Source organism: Pristiophorus japonicus, chromosome 1, assembly GCF_044704955.1.
Source record: "Pristiophorus japonicus isolate sPriJap1 chromosome 1, sPriJap1.hap1, whole genome shotgun sequence".
Classification (NCBI taxonomy): domain Eukaryota; kingdom Metazoa; phylum Chordata; class Chondrichthyes; family Pristiophoridae; genus Pristiophorus; species Pristiophorus japonicus.
The window spans coordinates 65,423,122-65,437,700 of NC_091977.1; the positions used below are offsets into that span (position 1 = coordinate 65,423,122).

The window sequence follows — 14,579 nt, forward strand, 5'->3', positions numbered from 1 at the left end:
GTTCGACAGGGTGGATCACGACTATCTGCTCGGAACTCTGCGCGCTTTCGGGTTCGGGGCGCATTTCGTCGCCCGGATCCGACTTTTGTACGCCGCCGCGGAGTGTCTGATTAAGGTTAACGGGTCCTTGACGGCACCCCTTCGCTTTAGGAGAGGGGTGCGCCAGGGATGCCCCATGTCCGGCCAGTTATACGCCGTTTGCGTGGAGCCTTTCCTGCGCCTCTTGCGGACGAGGTTGACGGGACTGGCTCTGCAAGGGCCGGGCGTGGAGGTTGTCCTCTCAGCTTACGCCGATGACGTGCTCCTCGCGGTAGAGGATCCCGCTGACCTGCGGAGGATGCGTGAGTGCCAGGAGATTTACTCGGCCGCGTCCTCCGCCAGGATCAACTGGGAGAAATGTTCCGGACTCCTGGTGGGTCAGTGGCGGGTGGACTCCCTGCCGGAGGAGCTCAGGCCTTTTGCCTGGAGCATGACCCATCTCCTCTATCTGGGAGTCTACCTTAGCCCCGACGAGGGAGCCTGGCCGGCGAACTGGCAGGAGCTGGAGGCCAAGGTCGCCGCTCGCCTAGGGCGCTGGACAGGACTGCTCCGAGTGCTGTCCTACAGGGGTCGAGCGCTAGTCATAAACCAGCTGGTGGCCGCAATGTTGTGGTACCGGCTGGTCACTTTGACCCCTCCCCCTGCGTTTGTCGCCAAGATACAGAAGAAGCTGGTGGACTTCTTCTGGAACAACAGGAAGCACTGGGTCTCTGCTGCGGTCTTGAGTCTTCCACTTGAGGAGGGCGGTCAGTCGTTGGTGTGCGTCAGCGCCCAGCTCGCGACTTTCCGTCTTCAGACCCTGCAGAGATACCTTTACGTCGAGCCCCCTCCTAGGTGGTGCGCTCTGGCGACGTATTTCTTCCGTCAGCAGCGCGACCTCAACTACGACACGCAGCTTCTGTTTGTGAACTTGGGGGTGTCAGGACCACCCTCCGGGAGCTGCCTGTCTTTTACAGGGACCTCATCAGGGTCTGGAACAAAGTCTCCACCAAGCGCAGCTCTCCGTCGGCTGGAGTGGCGGCTGTCCTGCAGGAGCCGCTGCTCGGGAATCCGTACCTCCACGACCGAGGTTTTATGTGGCGGTCAGAAGAGAGGGCTGTGGCTGGTGAGGTGACCAGGGTCAGGGACCTGCTCGATGGCGGAGGAGCGGGCTGGATGGCGCCAGGCATGCTGGCGCGGCGCCTAAATTCAGCCGACGTCCACCACGCGGCCGAAGCCATCGAGTCGCTAAAAACAGCTCTGGGCCCTGACTCTGTTAGGTGCATCGAGGAGGCTCAAGCACGTGGGGAGATCCCGTCCGAACTGACCCCTGTCTGGACGGAATTCCTCATTGGCGCCAAACCCCGGAACCTCCCTCGGGGGCCGGCGCCTCACAACTTGAGCCGCCTCGGGGAAATCCCCTCCGTGCCTTTCAGTTCCGCGCGGAGGGGTTTCCTGTACGGGCTGCTCTGCACACTCTCAACTTTGCCATCCTCGCCGGCCGTCCGGACACGCCATGGCGTACCATCTTGCCGTCCGGAGGAGGCGGGGGTCCCCGATGGAGGGCACTCTATGCGGGAGTCCTCCCACTATTCATCGGGGACTTGGCCTGGAGGGTGGTGCATGGAGCAGTGCCGTGCAACAAATTTTTAAGCCGGTTCACGGACTCCCAGGCCGCCTGCAATTTCTGCGGTCTGGAGGAGTCCGTGTTCCATGTTTTTATTGAGTGCACGAGGTTGCAGCCCCTGTTTCATTATTTAAAGGGGCTGCTCCTGAAATTCTGGCTGCACTTCAGTCCCACTCTCCTGATCTTTGGGCACCCTGTGCGGAGGGGAGCGGGTAGGTCCGAGGGCCTCCTCGTAGGACTGCTCCTGGGCACGGCCAAGGGTGCCATCAGCCAGTCCAGGCAGCGGGCGGTCGAGGGGGTCGTTCAACCTGACTGCCTGCCTCTCTTCCGCTCTTACATCCGGTCCAGTGTGTCCTTGGAGATGGAGCACGCGGTGTCCACCGGTACGCTCGCGGCCTTCCGCGAGAGGTGGGCACCGGAGGGACTGGAGTGCATCATCACGCCCGGCAACCAAATTTTAATTTGATTTTACGTTTTAACGTTTAATTTGTTTTAATTGCCGGTGCTTTTAGTGTCCCCCCCCCTTTTATAGGGGGCACTGGAGGAAAAAATGTGATTTTAGTGCCCAAAAAAATAAACCAAAAAAATAAGAAAAGCACAAAAAAAAAACCACAAAAAAGAAAAAAAAAGAGCCTTGTAAATGTCTGGTGTGTCATCCAGGGCGGGTGGCACGGATTAATGTTTATGTTTTTTCAGGTAAACTCCAAAAGAGTTTGATGCACAAGGACCCCCAGGTCCCTCTGCACCGCAGCATGTTGTAATTTCTCCCCATTCAAAAAATATTCCCTTTTACTGGTTTTTTTCCCCCCAAGGTGGATGACCTCACATTTTCCAATATTGTATTCCATCTGCCAAACCTTAGCCCATTCGCTTAACCTATCTAAATCTCTTTGCAGCCTCTCTGTGTCCTCTACACAACCGGCTTTCCCACTAATCTTTGTGTCATCTGCAAATTTTGTTACAGTACACTCTGTCCCCTCTTTCAGGTCATCTATGTATATTGTAAACAGTTGTGGTCGCAGCACCGATCCCTGTGGCACACCACTAACCACCGATTTCCAACCTGACTCTTTATTCAAGATATCACAGCCCCACCTCAGTGCTGGCCAAGTATTACTGAAACACTTTGATGGATCATTGTTGTGTGTGAGACCTTGCTCTGTGTAAATTGGCTCCTGTGTTTCCCCATATTACAACACTGACTACAATTCATTGGCTGTGAAGCACTTTGGGACGTTCTGAGGTTGTGAAAGCTATATAAATGCAACTTTCTTTTGGGGAAAAGGTTTAAATTGTACTTTGTCATTATTTTACAAGAAAAACATACACATAGCTGCATTCTCTTTACAGCCTAATTTCTGGGATCACAGATGCCAGTGCTGGCATGCACCCATTCCCTTTGCTGCTACTTCAGTTTGCAAGACAATTGACACACAGAGCCAGAGGGAAGGACACCAAGTCTCACATGTCAATCCAAGCGGAAGGCCGTTTCCGTTTCCGGGTGAGAGGTGACAGTTTGTCAGAGGCCGATGGGGAGAAGGGGGTAGCCGCTAGTGGTCTCGTTCACAACGGAACAAACGCTGGAGTCGGCCCTGTCGCAAGCAAATTTGTTGGCTCTGAGCTGAGTTCCCGATCGGTCTCAGTTTGTCGCCCGGCTGCACTGACACACACACCAGTTGTTTTGGGCGTCAACGCGGTAAGAAGCGGCGCGCGGTACAGGTAAAGGGAAGATTCGTTGGACCGGAGCGGGCCGCGCGCGTGCGCAGTGTGCCAGAGGGAATGAGCGCACAATGGGCCCGCGCCATAAACCTGCCCGCGCCCCCAGGGACACTCTGCATCCTACAACAGCCCCACTCCAGGGACCCATTGCACCCTGCTTATTACAACAGCCCTACTCCAGGGACACATTGCATCCTGCTTCCTATAACAACCCCACTCCAGGGACACACTGCATCCTGCTTCCTACAACAGCCCCACTCCAGGGACACACTGCATCCTGCTTCCTACAACAGCCCCACTCCAGGGACACTCTGCACCCTGCTTCCTACAACAGATACACTCCAGGGACACACTCTGCCCTGCTTCTGCACCAGCCACAATCCAGGTGTATCATCTGTACCCTGCTCCCTGCACCCCAATTGAACTATGCCCGTGCACTCAGCCTCGTGCACAAGGCATTCCCATTCACTTTCAACTGGGCAATCCCTGTGTGTTCAGCCCCATACAATCATCCCCTATACTCCCACCAGGGGATTCTCAGGGCAGACAGCCCTCTGCCCAGGCATCCCGTACATCCAGCTCTCTGCCAGGCATCTCCCTGAATCTCTAGCCCTATAATCTTCTGAGATCTCTGCGCTCTACCAATTCTGGCCTCTTGCGCATCCTTCCTTCTCTTTGTACCACCATGGTCTCTATGCCTTCAGCTGCCTCGGCCGTCAGCTCTTGAATCCCCCCTGTGGTCTTTCTACCTCTCCTGTTTTAATGCGCTACTTAAAATCTACCTCACCCGTCCTAATAGCTCCTTCTGTGGCTCGGTGTCATTTTGTTTGATAACGCTTCTCGGAAGCACCTTGGGACATTTTACTACATTAAAGGTTCTATATAAATGGAAGTTGTTGCACCCACCTGGGGTATCCTTGTGCACCCAGCCCATTCCAACCCTAACTGGGTCATCCTGTGCTTCCCACTGTGCAAACTCTCTCGGCTATGCTGCAAAGCCCAGTCCTCCGATCAGGGCACCCTGTGCTGAGCATCTCCGGGTAGCCTTTTTTCTCTGTACATTCACACTGCCGCTGTATGGTTGCATGAAGTGGGTGTTTACTTTTCTGGAGCCGCAATCTATTCACAGCTCAAATCCGGCGTGAGCCCCGAGCTGGGAGGGACAACCTCACTTCGCTTGGCATTTACACTCCCAGTTTAGTATTGGTACGAAGTGGTTTTGGTGTGTGATTTGCAGTGTACCCATTGAGCAGCGCTTTTCATTACAGGCACTGAATCCAGTCGAGTGAGTCCCACACATAGATGGGGTGTTAAGGCAGCATTGTTAGGCAAATTAACTGGATACCAGTAGGCCATCCGCTAAAACGATGCATTGCAACGTGAGAAGGTACTGCCAGAGCTTTAAAGAGCACACTGGGTATTGGAGTGCGGCGGCCTTCACGGCTCTTTGCATCGCAGTGCCTGCAACCGAAACTGGACAGGCGCGGGTTGGTGAGAGAAAGAGAGAAAGAGGGAAGAAGTGGGTGCAGGTCAATGCACTGAAGGCTGGTGGGAAAAAACGATCTGCATCCTGCGCCAAAACTGCCCGGATACGGCCAAGGAACCGGGGGAGGAAGGGGGGCAGCAAGGTATGTGTGTTGGCGGCCGGATTGGGAGCGAGTGCATTGGCTGATGCTGCTAATCTTTCCTGCAGCGGATTTGCAAATGCGCCCTTTTCATTCCTGGATTCAGTGCTCCGTTGTATTTGCACGGACTGCACGCTGATTGTCTCAGTGCTGCGTCCAAAAATGGTGCCAGTGTTATTGCAATGTCAAGCGGAATTGTAATACTTTTGCCCTACATCAGATCCGGGACTGAGAATAGTGCCGTGTGTGTTCCACCTTGTTAATGGGAAATAACCTTATAGCTGGAACGCGATCCGTTTTCCGAGCAGGTGGAATCATCAGTGTGTTTTAGTTGGTAAAGAGTATGCCAGACATCGGTGTTAATCTGATACATGGGAGCAGCGATGGCTGGGAGTGGTAGCCTAAGGGTTCAGATCGTGATGTAAATCAACAGGATGTGAAGAACTACCATTTGAACCACTGCCTTAGATTACCCCATATCCGTTTTTACCAAATTATTTATTTTATGCAATCATTTTATTCTGTTTCTATGCCGGAAGGTGGTTGTTGACATTGAAGGTCTGGTGAAAGTGATTTCAGTGAGTTTATAAACTAAGTTTACTTACTCATCATCATAGGCAGTCCCTCGGAGTCGAGGATGACTTACTTCCACACTAGAAATGAGTTCTCAGGTGATTGAAGAGTCCAGTGCGGGACCTACAGTCTCTGTCACAGGTGGGGCAGACGGTGGTTGAAGGAACAGGTGGTTGGGGTGCCTGGGTTGCCATGCGCTCCTTCCACTGTCGACGCTTGGCTTCAGCTTGCTCTCGGCGAAGAGACTCGAGGTCAATGCCTTCAGTGCCTTCCCGGATGCTTTTCCTCCACTTTAGACAGTCTTAGGCCAGGGATTCCCAGGTGTCGGTGGGGATGTTACATTTTTTCCAAGGAGGCTTTGAAGGTGTCCTTGAAGCATTTCCTCTGCCCACCTGAGGCTCGCTTGCTGTGTTGGAGCTCCGAGTAGAGCGCTTGCTTTGGGAGTCTCGTGTCAGACATGCGGGCAATGTGGCCCGTCCAACGGAGCCGATCGAGTGTAGTCAGTGCTTCGATGCTGGGGATATTGGCCTGAGCAAGGACACTGACGGTGTGCCTATTCTGCCAATGAATTTGCAAGATCTTGTGGAGGCAGCGTTGGTGGTACTTCTCCAATGATTTGAGGTGCCTGTTGTACATAGTCGATGTCTCTGAGCCATATAGGAAGGCGGGTATCACCACTGCTCTGTAGACCATGAGCTTGGTGCCGCATTTGAGGTCCTGGTCTTCAAACACTCTCTTCCTCAGGTGACCGAAGGCTGCACTGGCGGTGTTGGACCTTGTCGATGTTTGCCCTTGTTGACAGTAGGCTCCCGAGGTATGGAAAATGGTCCACGTTGTCCAAGGTCTCGTCATGGATTTTGATAACCGGGGGGGCAGTACTGTGTGGTGGGGGCAGGTTGGTAGAGGACCCTTGTCTTACGGATATTTAGTGTAAGGCCCATGCTCTCGTACGCCTCGGTGAAGGTGTTGACGATGGCCTGGAGTTCAGCCTCCGAGTGTTCGATGACCAAGGATGGGACGACTTTGGATCTTACTTACTGGGTATGCTGTGGCTAACATGTATTGATTTATGTTTGAAAGTGTTTAGGAAAAGCCTTCTGAAGAAGAGTAACGTTAGTAAATCCAAACTAGTTGGAGCAGCGTTGTGCATGGAGCACCCAGAAATTACTCTCTCTGATTGTTGTCACCATCCTCCTTTTTAAAAAAAAAAATGGTGGTTTTGATAATTGCGGTGATGGCTCAATGAGAGTAAAAATTTAAGAGAAGTGGGTGAAAATGCAGACTTGTAGCAAAACCTACATAACGCCAAGGAGTAGCTTTGTAACTAACATAGCAGAGGACCCCTCCCATAGTCCCTATTTAAAAAAGGAGACAGACAAAAAGCAGGAAACTTATAGGCCAGTTAGCCTAACATCTGTGGCTGGAAAAATGTTGGACTCCATTATTAAAGTAGTAGCAACATTTGGAACAGTATAATTCAGTCAGGCAGAGTTAGCATGGATTTATGAAGGGGAAGTCATGTTAGACAAATTTGCTGGAGTTCTTTGAGGATGTAACGAACAGGGTGGATAGAGGATTGGCTAACTAACAGAAAACAGAGAGTTGGGATAAAAAGTTCATTCTCTGGTTGGCAACCAGTAACTAGTGGGATGCCGCAGGGATTAGTGCTGGGACCCCAATTATTTACAATCTATATTAACGACTTGGAGGAAGGGACTAGGTGTAACGTAGCCAAGTTTGCTGATCATACAAAGATGGGAAGAAAAGCAATGTGTGAGGAGGCACAAAATCTGCAAAAGGACATAGACAGGCTAAGTGAGTGGGCAAAAATTTGGCAGATGGAGTATAATGTCGGAAAGTGTGAGGTACATTGGCAGAAAAAAAATCAAAGAGCAAGTTATTATTTAAATGGAGAAAAATTGCAAAGTGCCGCAGTGCAGCGGGACCTGGGGGTACTTGTGCATGAAACACAAAAGGATAGTATGCAGGTACAGCAAGTGATCAGGAAGGCCAATGGTATCTTGGACTTTATTGCAAAAGGGATGGAGTATAAAAGCATGGAAGTCTTACTACAGCTATATAAGGTATTGGTGAGGCCACACCTGGAATACTGCGTGCAGTTTTGGTTTCCATATTTACGAAAGGATATACTTGCTCTGGAGGCAGTTCAGAGAAGATTTACTAGGTTGATTCCGGGGATGAGGGGGTTGACTTATGAGGAAAGGTTGAGTAGGTTGGTCCTCTACTCATTGGAATTCAGAAGAATTAGAGGTGATCTTATCAAAACGTATAAGATTATGAGGGGGCTTGACAAGGTGGACACAGAGAGGATGTTTCCACTGATGGGGGAGACTAGAACTAGAGCCTATTTAAAACAGAGATGAGGAGAAATTTCTTCTCTCATAAGGTTGTGGATCTGTGGAATTCGCTGCCTCAGAGAGCTGTGGCAGCTGGGACATTGAATAAATGTAAGACAGAAATAGTTTCTTAAACGATAAAGGGTTATGGGGAGCGGGCAGGGAAGTGGAGCTGAATCCATGATCAGATCAGCCATGATCTTATTGCATGGCGGAGCAGGCTCGAGGGGCTGTATGTTTCATGTTTCTATTTCTTATGTTCTTATTAGCAGAGGGGTCAACAATCAGAGGGCATAGATTTAAAGTAATTGGTAGGAGGTTTCGAGAGGATTTGAGGGAAAATTCTTTCACCCAGAGGGTGGTGGGGGTCTGGAACTCATGGCCTGTAAGGGTGGTAGAGGCAGAAACCCTCACCACATTTAAAAAGTACTTGGATATGCACTTGAAGTGCCATAATCTACAGGGCTAAGACCAAGAGCTGGAAAGTGGGATTAGGCTGGATAGCTCTTTGTCAGCCAGCAAGGACACGATGGGCCGAATAGCCTTCAATCTGTGCTGTAAATGTCTGATTCTATGATAACATTGCAGCTTGGCAGTGTTTCTGTCTGTAGATGCCATTTTTACCAATTCAACTGCCTTCCAATTAGTGCAGGATTAGAAGAAAGAAAGACTTGAATTTATATAGCACCTATCATGACCACCGGACGCTCAAAGTGCTTTATAGACAATTAAGTACTTTTGGAGTGTAGTCACTGTTGTAATGTAGGAAACATAGCAGCCAATTTGCACATAGCAAGCTCCCACAAACAACAATGTGATAATGACCTGATAATCTGTTTTTGTTATGTTGATTGAGGGATAAATATTGGCCAGGACACCGGGGATAACTCTCCTGCTCTTCTTCAAAATAGTGCCATGGAATCTTTTACGTCCACCTGAGAGAGCAGACTGGACCTCAGTTTAATGTCCCATCTGAACGCCAGCACCTTCTGAATCAGGCGAGAGTGCTACCCACTGAGCTGCTACTGACACTTAGAAAGCCCGTCGATCTGTAGGGTTCCCTTTGGGTGTGCGTGTCGCTGTAAACTGAATGGTTTCCTTCATGGAGGTGAAATATGAAACATGTCCAATGAGACAGGAGATTTGCCATTTAGTTTTTTTCCCCTCTAAAACATTACTCAAAGTACCTCCTATTGGAAGTATTTTCTCCACATTCACCATTTACCTTATCTCTTAATTTTGGCACACAGTGTATGACGATCATCTTCCTGATATCAGCCCTAAATTTTCCTTTCACAGTTTCAACCTGTTGTCATCCCCTTTCCTGTGGTTTAATTTTGTGTTCTGGGCTTACTTTTTCGGTATTGTTTGCAGCCTCGTCTACCTCCTATGAGGCCTCAGTCAGTGGCCTTTTTCCAATTTAATTCAAATAAACCTTAGGACAAGAAAGCTTGGGTTCAGGAAAGGCAACCTGTCTTCACTGTCTTCACGGAGGTTCGGCGAATGTTTGGTGCGGAGGTGCGGTGACTGTTTGTGGCAGAGGAGCGGCGATAGATCGTGGCGGAAGTGCGGTGAATGAGGGTACGGCGCCCAGAAGAGCCGAGGGCCCAGGGGCAGCACGGACCTGCCCACACTGCGATATGTGTGCACACTAGGTCCATGCAGCAGAGCAGGTCTCCAGTCGTCCTGGTTAACCCTTGCCACTGGATAAAGGCCTAGCTTTGTCAAGCCCGTGTGGTGGCTGGTGCGCAATGGTCATCACATGTTAAAAAAAATTCACGCACAGACATCTTCCACCCCCTCAATTGGAGTTCAGGATTGGAACATCGGGTCCTCCATTGAAACATCTGTGAACTCATGGAAGCAAGTCATCCTTGTTCGAGGGACCGCATATAATGATGGTTTACTAATTCAAGTTGCTTTGTTTTTAAATGAGGTTATATAAACAAAGTCAGGAAATGTAAGATCACGGCCGTGTGCCCGAGATACTCCACATGCTGAGTTCCTGAGCTCAGCTGTGCTGATATGGTGGAAGAAGGAGGGTAAATTAGGGAACTGACTCTGGGTTGTTCCCACGTACATCTTTGTGGCCAATGTCAGAGTAGCATTAGTGGACACTTGGAATGGTGTATCATGCAACAAGACCTAAGGAAGGGGAGAAATTAATCTTTTAGCAAAAAGGAGTCTTGTCTGCTAAATGACAAAAAAGGACCAGATTGGTGAATTGGTGTGTGCAGTCTGTGCATGTGCTGAAATATTGGCATTGTGCTTTGCAGCATAAAGCTTTCAGTTGTGTTTTTCTTACTCGTACTCTCCTCTGCACCATTGCATCTTGGCCCATGTTCACAAATGGCTGACAGTCAGTGGATTTTAGTATCTTTGTCAGTATAAACTTGGTGGAATTAATGTGTTCAGAATACTCATTGACATTCACCAGAATCACCTCGGAATATATCATGTGCTGATAAAGAAAGAAACTTTATCTCCTGCTGATACCAGTTTGGAAAAGTGGCAGCACAATGACAATGATCACGCATCCCACGTTCCAGTTTTCTCCTCTATTCCTGAAGGTGCTGATCTGTGCTGGGATACAGGTCTGTAAGTGTTGACAGGCCTCTAGTAATTTGCCTGTGGCCATTCTTCATGTGAGTTAGATGAAGTCCTTACTGCTAGGGGGAATCTAGGGCTATGGCGAGAAAGCAGGAATGGGGTACTGAAGTTGCATGTTCAGCCGTGAACTCATTGAATGGTGGTGCAGGCTAGAAGGGCCAAATGGCCTACTCCTGCACCTATTTTCTATGCTTCTATGAGTTGAGACAACAACAACTTACATTTATATAGCACCTTTAACCTAGCAAAAGTACCAAGGCACTTAACAAGAATGATATCCATCAAAATATTTTTGATAACAAGCCACATATTCCTCCCCTGCAGATGTTTCTTATCAAGCATTTTGCATTGGGGAAAAAAGATTTTAAGTTCTCTTATGATCTGCACTAGCTGTACGGTTGATTTACCTTGTGAAAGATACTCCGTTCCAATGATAAAAATGTTGTTAACTTAGTTATCAGTTTCTTCATTGAGTAGCTGGGAGGGTATATCCTGTATGTGTGTGGACAACTTGCCTTTGCATAACAGGAATTTCTGTAGTTATATCTCCTTTTTCTTAAGGTTGGGTCCTCAAGCTATAGCTAGAAGAAGAGTTGGAAACTGCTTAAACTAACAAGTAATGAAGCATGACAAAAGTTACATGAAAAAGGAAAAATCAACGGGAAAACAAAATTTAATGTAAAATTCTCCTGCTTGGGCTAAATATCCTTGTCTAACAAATGCACTGATCGAGGATAATGTGGTTGTCTGTTAAGTTTCCTGTATTAGAATAGTAGATGAGACCACCCCTCCTGTGGAGCAACCCTTGACTTGGATAGTGTTGGGTGGTTAGCTAATGAGTGACATTCTGCTGCCCACCTAGAGATTGTGTGGTAATGAGAAATATTACTTCTCGATCCTGGTGACAAGGTTAAGAGCTAGTTTCCTTGCTTATTGCTGCAATAAATGGAGAACTTGTTGCTCTCTGGCTTGTAAATACAATTAGCTGAAATGCAAAAGGACGCAGACAATATATCAGATTTTTTAAAAGCCAGGTTAAAACCTCTGGACCACCCAGAAATTAGGCGATCAATCATAATACTGCTGAACTGCGCGCTCTGTGAGAGCAAGTTGTGACCAGGGAAGATTGTATGACCAACTAAAAAAGATCAGTAAGGTCTATTGTCGGTCCTTCCTTTTGGGATTTTTTGGACTAGGATCCTCTGCACATACTGCGTACAAGCCCAAATGAGGGAATCTTGAGCAGTATCGGAGGTGATTTATGTACCACTTTAATGCAAAGGGGTCTGTGGCCAAGAGGGCAAACTCTTCAGTAAGGAATCTGTTCTTTATTGACAAGAAGGGAAGAACACAAAATGCACTTTACTCCATATAGGGAAACATCTGCCATAGAGATTATTTTGGAGATAAAACTTGTAATGACCTTGCGATAGACAATTGAGGATGAACGTTTATTCATCCTTTGGATGTTCCACCAAATTATGTCCACTCTCTAAGGAAAGGGATGTTCAATCCCAGTATGATTATCTGGATTAGCCCTCCTCTTGTTTACCCTGATTTAATATATTGGCAGGAGATGATCTTTGAAGATGTTCACCAGAATTAGTACTTACAAAGTCTTACTCACCCACCATCCTTGTAAATCTGATAAAAGGAGATCAAATAGACCAGGAGCCTTCACATGAATATGCAGCTATATGGTACCATGGCTGCTGTGGCTTCCAGTTGTCTTAACAACCTAAAGATCAGATGAGCCTCTAGCTTTGCTACTGGTTGGGATCAGATATTGTATTGTACAGATATCATCAAACCATTCTATTAGTACTATACCAAGTCTCTCTTAGATACAAAGTAGGTATTTATGTATTGGACAGCAGACACAGGGTAATTTACAAAGAACACTACAGTTCTTTTTAAGATTGTTAGTGTGCTGTTTACTCTGGTTTGATTAGTTTGTTATCCATCATGTTCCTGTGAAGCGCCTTGGGATGTTTTACTATGATAAAGGCACTATATAAGTACAAGTTGTTGTTCTTGTGATGCCAAAAATCTCTGAGCTAATAAGCAGTTACATTTTGTGAATATCTTGCTGTTGTTAAAAGTCCAGCAACAGAACCTCATGCTGGCAAAATCCTCAGGAGGTTGTATGAATCTTCAGTGGATGGGTTGCTGTAAAATCATACTTCCTGAAAGAAAGACTTTTATTTGTACAGCACCGTTCACATCTTCGGGGCACTTCATAGCGAATGAAATACACTTCAAACATAGTCACTGTTGTTATGTAGGCACACATGACCACTCTTCAGATAGGACCATGAGATATTTTATATCCACCTGAACAGACAGACTGGGTTTAAAGCATCATCCAAAGGGCAGCACCTCTGATAATGCAACATTCTCTCAGCAAAACAGATTATCTTGCTGCACACAAATTGGATGCCTGTTTCCCTACACGAGAAGGAGGCCATTTCGGCCCATCATGTCCGCGGCGGCCAACAAAGAGCTATCCAGCCTAATCCCACTTTTCAGCTCTTGGTCTGTAGCCCTGCAGGTTACGGCACTTCAAGTGCACATCCAAGTACTTTTTAAATGTGGTTAAGTTTTCGGCCTCTACCACCCTTTAAGGAGTGAGTTCCAGACCCCCACTACCCTCCGGATGAAGAAATTTCCCCTCAAATTCCCTCTAAACTTTCGACCACTTACTTTAATTCTATGCCCCCTGGTATTTGACCGCTCTGCTAAAGGAAATAGGTCAGTCCTATCCACTCTATCTAGGCCCCTCATAATTTTATACACCTCAGTAAGGTCTCTCCTCAGCCTTCTCTGTTCCAAAGAAAACAACCCCAGTCTATCCAATCTTTCCTCATAGCTTAAAACTCTTCAGTCCAGGCAACATCCTCGTAAATCTCTTCTGTACCCTCTCTAGTGCAATCACATCTTTCCTGTAATGTGGTGATCAGAACTGTACCCAGTACTCTAGCTGTGGCCTAACTAGTGTTTTATACAGTTCAAGCATGACCTTCCTGCTCTTGTATTCTATGCCTCGGCTAATAAAAGCAAGCCTTCTTAACCACCTTATCTACCTGGCTTGCTACCTTCAGGGATCTGTGGACATGCACTCCATCACTGTCCTACCATTCAATGTGTATTCACTTGCCTTGTTAGCCCTCCCAAATGCATTACCTCACACTTCTCCGGATTGAATTACATTTGCCACTGTTCTGCCCACCTGACCAGTTCATTGATATCTTCCTACAGTCTACAGCTTTCTTTTTCATTATCAACCACACAGCCAATTTTAGTATCATCTGCAAACTTCTTAATCATACCCGCTACATTCAAGTCTAAATCATTGATTATATACCACGAAAAGCAAGGGACCTAGTACTGAGCCCTGCGCAGCCCCACTGGGAACAGCCTTCCAGTCACAAAATACTCATCAACCATTACCCTTTGCTTATATATTATATTCACTGGAATTTAGAAGAATGAGAGGGGATCTCATAGAAACATATAAAATTCTGATGGGACTGGACAGGTTTGATGCAGGAAGAATGTTCCCGATGTTGGGGAAGTCCAGAACCAGGGGTCACAGTCTAAGGATAAGGGGTAAGCCATATAGGACCGAGATGAAGAGAAACCTTCTCACCTAGAGAATTGTGAACCTGTGGAATTCTCTACCACAGAAAGTTGTTGAGGCCAATTCGTTGGATATATTCAAAAGGGAGTTATTCAAAAGCAACTGTACAGGGTATTGGTGAGGCCGCACCTGGAGTACTGTGTGCAGTTTTGGTCACCTTACTTAAGGAAGGATATACTAGCTTTGGAGGAGGTACAGAGACGATTCACTAGGCTGATTCCGGAGATGAGGGGGTTACTATGATGATAGATTGAGTAGACTGGGTCTTTACTCGTTGGAGTTCAGAAGGATGAGTGGTGATCTTATAGAAACATTTAAAATAATGAAAGGGATAGACAAGATAGAGGCAGTGAGGTTGTTTCCACTGGTCGGGGAGACTAGAACTAGGGGGCACAGCCTCAAAATACGGG

General features: G+C 47.6%; 1 protein-coding gene across 2 annotated transcripts in view; it reads left to right on the forward strand.

Moving 5' to 3' along the window:
• The first annotated feature begins 3,175 nt into the window (after positions 1–3,175).
• The window catches only part of LOC139264292 (zinc finger and BTB domain-containing protein 5), a 49,276-nt gene continuing 37,872 nt past the window's right edge, over positions 3,176–14,579 (forward strand). Inside the window, exon 1 of one of the 2 annotated variants that reach the window (XM_070880542.1) lies at positions 3,176–3,364. The gene's annotated coding sequence lies outside the window, so the exon portion shown is untranslated. The remainder of the gene's footprint in view (positions 3,365–14,579) is intronic. The other variant, XM_070880534.1, reaches the window with a different exon arrangement.